The sequence below is a fragment of the Ostrinia nubilalis genome, chromosome 20 (assembly GCF_963855985.1).
Source record: "Ostrinia nubilalis chromosome 20, ilOstNubi1.1, whole genome shotgun sequence".
Classification (NCBI taxonomy): domain Eukaryota; kingdom Metazoa; phylum Arthropoda; class Insecta; order Lepidoptera; family Crambidae; genus Ostrinia; species Ostrinia nubilalis.
Window position 1 is genome coordinate 8,705,900 of NC_087107.1, and position 6,342 is coordinate 8,712,241.

General features: G+C 37.0%; 1 non-coding gene across 1 annotated transcript; it reads right to left on the bottom strand.

Moving 5' to 3' along the window:
• Positions 1-364: 364 nt before the first annotated feature.
• Positions 365-436, bottom strand: Trnal-cag (transfer RNA leucine (anticodon CAG)). Its single transcript has one exon. It is a non-coding gene; the product is annotated as a tRNA-Leu (tRNA).
• Positions 437-6,342: the final 5,906 nt, after the last annotated feature.

Below are 6,342 nucleotides of genomic sequence, written 5' to 3' on the forward strand. Positions count from 1 at the left end.
AGAGTTTGTTTAGTTAGGCCTTGTAAAGTTAAAACGTGTAGAGTTAGAAATTTGGCTCTACATGAGATCTGATATTTTTTCACAATTTGAGCCATTGTGGTCTCATTTGTTTTTATCCACAACGAGGAAGCTCTTGGCCTGTATCTCACCTGATGGTAAGTGACGATCAGGCCGAAGGTGGAAGCGAGCTTCACCCGGAATCCTCAACCACGGAGGAACTGGCTATCTTACCTCTAACTGCCGGAACACAACAATGTTGTTAACATTGTTGTTATGGCGACAGACTTAGGTAAGATAGTGGTGGGTAATTAGCCAGGCGGACTTAGAACAAGCCCTACCACCAACCAAACCGAACAGAAAAATCTGCCCCCGCTGGGAATCGAACCCGGGACCTCTGCGTCTGAAGCAGGTGGTCTTACCACTAGACCACAGAGGCGGTTAATGAAATCGTTTTTGGTAAAATCTTGAGGCTTAAAACGCACTAAACCAATGGAATGAGTATACTATAATAATAATAATAATAAATATCCTTGGACATTTTACACTGCGCTTCTAGTCCCAAACTAAGCAAAGCTTGTACTATGGGTACTAGACAACGGATATAAACATACTTAAAAAACTCGCTCTTCAAAAAATCATCTAGCTAACAAATTACAGGTGACATCTTTAAACGACACGTTTTCATGTGTTTATTTCATCATCATCATCATTATCATTTCAGCCATAGGACGTCCACTGCTGAACATAGGCCGCCCCCAATGCTTTCCACGTTGATCGATTGGTAGCAGTCTGCGTCCAGCGCTTCCCTGCTACCTTTACGATGTCGTCGGTCCACATTGTAGGTGGACGTCTCACGCTGCGTTTTCCGGTACGCGGCCTCCATTCCAGAACCTTGCCGCCCCATCAGCTGTCAGTTCTGCGTACTATGTGCCCTGCCCATTGCCACTTCTGCTTGCTTATCCGTCGGGCTATGTCAGCGACTTTAGTTCGTTTACGGATTTCCTCATTTCTGATTCGATCTCGCAAAGAAACATCGAGCATAGCCCTCTCCATAGCACGCTGTGTGTGTTTATTTGAACCTGTTTAATAACACTAACTTTGTCCAGCAGTGGACGTCATTGGGTTGAAACAAAAGAACTGTAGGTATGGGAGCTTACACCCGTATTCACAAACGATACTTGCTTAAGTGAAATGAACGCACAACGTTGAATAGAGCTTTGTGATTGGTTCGTGTGTCACCCTGTGCGTCCACGCGCACTGTGAGACCTCATAGTAATGTTTGTGAGTGCGTTAGTAACTTTCTTAACATGATCAAGATAAAGTCAATGTTCCAAAAAACTAGCTGGTATAGTGACCTCAACACACTGACCTATACAGGGTGTTTCTTGTAAGGTGTCAAGCCGAAGGCAGGTGATAGGTGAGGACTAGACCTATCGATTTCACCCCTATGTATGTTCTACGATTTTTCGTAGTTTAGAAGTTATCGTTAATTTTGTGATTTTTTCAAAATTCATGACCTAGTAGCTTAATTTTTTTATTATCTTTTTTTTGGGTTGACGTTTCTCAGATTTCTATTTTTTGACAGATTCCCTATTAGTTGCAGATTTTTGAAAAAAATAATCATCTTCCTATCTTTGATGCAAGATACAAAATTTTTGCTAGAAACATAAAAAATATGCTTTTAGCAGAACATTCTAAAATTTTCAACTGAAATGTATGAGAAAAAAAAAGAATTTCCATAGGTCCAAAATAATTTTAAAAACTGCGCAGTTTTCTGAACTTTCATAATAACACAAAAAAACATGTACTTAATAGGCCATTATTTTCTGTAATCGCTCTACTAAAGTAGTAAGTCGGAGATTCCGTTACATGTTTTTGACTTTCTTAGGACTAACTAATGTTTGCAATCCACTAAGTGTACGTTACGTAGAACACGTTTAGAGACAATGACTGAACAGAACATTTTTTATCCACAACGAGGAAGCTCTTGCCCTTCATCTGACCTGATGGAAAATTGGAAACTGCTGGATGATCAGCGAGCTTCACCCGGAATCCTAAACCACAGAGGAATTGGCTGTCCTAAATAGGTAGTCTTACCACTAGACCACTGTGGTGATTGTAACTTTACGATTAAATTTGATATACCTACCTATTAGAGTGTGAAAGGAAAGAGAAAGAGTTTGTGTGAGTGTGTGTGTGTGTGTGTGTGCGTGTGTGTGTGTGTGTGCGCGTGTGTGTGTGTGTGTGTGTGCGCGTGTGTGTGTGTGTCTGTGTGTGAGAGAGAGAGAGAGAGAGAGCAAAAAAGGGTGTAATGATTTAATTTAAAGTAAATGTTCAAAATGTCCGTCGCTGACCTGAATGCACATTCGACAACGACGCAAAACAATTATTCGTATATTTACAAAAGCTTCTTGCATTCTAATATGGTTTATCATCAAAATTTTCATATTCCCTTTTGTATACCACATGAAGAGCAAGAGCTTCCACGTTGTGGATAAAAAAAACTTTTCAGTTATTGTCTCTAAATGTGTTCTACATAACGTAAACTTAGGGGATTGCAAATATTACTAAGTCCTAAGAAAGTCAAAAACATGTTACGGAATCTCCGACTTACCACTTTAGTGGAGCGATTACAGAAAATAATGGCCTATTAAGTACATGTTTTTTTGTGTTATTATGAAAGTTTAGAAAACTGCGCAGTTTTTAAAATTATTTTGGACCTATGGAAATTCTTTTTTTTTCTCATACATTTCAATTGAAAATTTTAGAATGTTCTGCTAAAAGCATATTTTTTATGTTTCTAGCAAAAATTTTGTATCTTGCATCAAAGATAGGAAGGTGATTATTTTTTTCAAATATCTGCAACTAATAGGGAAATCTGTCAACAAAAAGAAATCTGAGAAAAGTCAACCCAAAAAAAAGATAAAAAAAAATTAAGCCACTAGGTCATGAAATTTGAAAAAATCACAAAATTAACGATAACTTCTAAACTACGAAAAATCGTTGAACATACATGGGGGTGAAATCGATAGGTCTAGTCCTCACCTATCACCTGCCTTCGGCTTGACACCTTACAAGAAACACCCTGTATTTTAAAAAGTTTTGAGAAAGGTAAAAGTGATGAAAAGTAACAGCTTTCCACCCGCGGCTTCGCCCGCGTAGAATTTTGTCTGTCACAGAAAAACTTTATCGCGCGCGTCCCTGTTTCAAAAACTAGGATAAAAACTATCCTATGTTCTTTCCCGGGACTCAAACTATCTCTATGCCAAATTTCATCAAAATCGGGTCAGTGGTTTAGGCGTGAAAGCAAGACAGACAGAGTTACTTGCGCATTTATAATATTAGTATATAATAGTATAGATGAGAATACATTTAATATATTTAAACCCTTTAATTGTGTTCTTCGTATGTCTTACGCAACCACAATACTCGACCACCATCGAACACGACCACCGGAAATGATTCGCCACTTCCGCCGGAAGCGCTGCGCCGACTGCAGTGAACGCGTCAATAGTTGCACGCGTTTGGGCACTTCCTGCAAGTAATTGGATTTGCGTAGGAGTTTTCAGGGCGGGAAATGTGAATAAAACTGCTTGGATCAAAAATATTTGTACACTAGCGTAGCGTTTGTACGTACTTAACGTGTGAAAATAGTTTGAATAATATTTCCCGTTCTTGCAAAATTTTTCTTTACTGCTCAGCCCCTATTGGCTGTAGGGTGATTATAGCCTAAAAGCCTTCCTCAATAAATGGGCAATCTAACAAAAATAATATTATAATATGTATCCCCATAAACGCCTTCCAAAGGACCGGCCTCCGCGCCGTGCTTATCCACAGGAGAGATACAATTAATAATAATATTATCCATTATACTCAACAATATTTTTTTTCAATTTGAACCGTACAATAATATTAGTTGCATATTCATCACCTTGAAAATCCATTTTCATCTTAAAACACTCTTACCCCCTTACTAATAAAAAGTTACACAGTTGTTGAACACTGTTTTAAAATGACATTTCCATACTAAACGTCACTTTAAAACACTGTTCAACAAGCGTGTAAGTTTTATTAGTAAGGGGGTTAATCTCGCTGAAAAGTTATGTTCTTAGATCAACTACAAAAAATACTTTACAATCAAAGGAACTACGTTATTTAGAAGAGGATACGGCTGGGTTGCACCATCTTACTCTCTCTCAATTTGTCAAAATCCATACAAAAAACACCGGTTATCGTTAAAGTTACAGTCAAAGTTATGTGTGCAACTTAGCCTTAATCATTATTAGTAAGTTCATTTTTCATGTACTTATGTATGTTATAATAATATACTATTAGTTCGACATTATCTACTCCTAATACCACACGTCAGTTGTCAAGTTCAATTTTCCGGTCCTCATTTTTCACGCTATTCCTTCTAATGGCTGTAAACATGGCACGTGAAGCTTAACTTTTACACCTTATGTAGTCGTAATAAATACTATTTTTGCAACAAAAAATGTAACTAGACAGTGCTTATGTGTCCCCATAGACACGTATGATGGAACCTGTCCTCCCATAGCGCTGTAATCAATCACAATGTAAGGGAAACGAATGTATGCCGAAGTGAAAAGTGTGAGACGTTTTAGAAAATGGCAGGGGCTTCAACTTTGTATGGTAAACATCATGGTGATTTTTAAAAAGAGTACAATAAACGACTATTTACTTCATTGGATATAAAAACAAGAGAAGGCTCTTCATCGAGGTACCTCTCCTAATTGCCGTGCCCTACAGGGCCCATAATGTTCTAATTTTAAGTACATAATGGATGCAAAAAAATGTTGAGTATTGAGTACCTACCTATTATTTTATTTCATCAATCCATATTTGGTAATTTAAAATAAAATGTCTTTCATAAAACAACAAGGTGAACCGTCCGTTGAACTCTTGTTTAAATTGTCACTTAGTATATGGAAATTACATTTTAAACCAATGTTCAACGTGTGTTTAACTTTTTTGCACTAAGGCCCCCAGTTAAATTCTCTATTTTGTAGTGTTATGTTCAAAGTTTCGTAATCATTTGTCCCTGACAGTACCTACCTAGTCAGGCTGAGTTGCGCCATATCTTACTTTAACTTTAACAAACGTCAAAAATCTGCCAAACTCCATACAAAAAGCACCGGTTATTGTCATAGTTACCGTTAAAGTTAGGTGGTGCAACTCAGCCTTAGTTTACGTAACCAACATATCCCACTTAAATTCCATAAGTAAACTCGCTAGCTCGTGAAACGGGTCCCTTTTTGTCTACGTCACATACACTGCCTGGACAATAAAATGCGTCACATCCAGACGTTGCTAACTGAGGGATAAATACAAATGAACAAAGCAGGTATTAAACGAGACTTATGAAAACGTTCTGATGTAATAAGATTTCGAGATTTACGACTGCTCTTAAATTTTTTTAAAAAGATCCTAATTATCTTAAAAAAACGTATTTGAAATGATGACTAACTTTTTTTAAACGCGGTACTTACCTACTTTAGGATCTCAGAGCAACTAATTCAGACTTTCAAGACAATTTAAACAAGTAATTTCTAAGAAAATTACTGTAATACACGAGCTGATAAGTTATTGTTCTATTTTGGTTTCGTTTTTTTGGTTCAAACAGAAACCTAAAAACTAACATCGAGTAAAACAAAAATAAAACAAATTCAATATATTTTCACGTGTCTCATCTGAAAAACCACTACAGTAATAAAAATAGTTATAATTTTCATTTTAGCAAAACAATTTACTTATTATTATGAATCTCTCTCAAGAATTCCACAAAACTGATTTGAAAAAAATTCTTGCCAGAACCTCTGCAATAATATTTACAAAGGAGAATGCCCAAAAGTGGTATCGCTCGAAATCTAATTGTACATTGAGGGTACCACACCGTAAATTCCTTTCTTCATTTGTAATGATTTGCGAAAGTAGTAAGAAATTGTAAAACCTCCGGAATAAAATCCGATTTTAATAAAAAAGTATTGTAACAATGAGCTGCAATCAGTAACAGCTATCACCGAGCAACGACACTACGTAGTTCGCACGGTTGTCAATAGATGGCGCTGTTCGTAGTTAGCTCGCGATATCATTTGATTTTATCCTGTCCTTAAGTAGTCAGGGCTAACTACGAATCCCTTTCCCCTTGCAAAATGGTATGCACGCATTGGTATGCACGCAAGATTATTTTGTGTTTATATCTGATCCTTATCAAATAACGCTAGCTTTGGCGTAGCTAGGGTTTTTTTTAGGCAGGGTAACTATCCACAAATATAAAACAAGTATTCTAAGGTAAAACCTGTAGCTATGCCAATGGACACC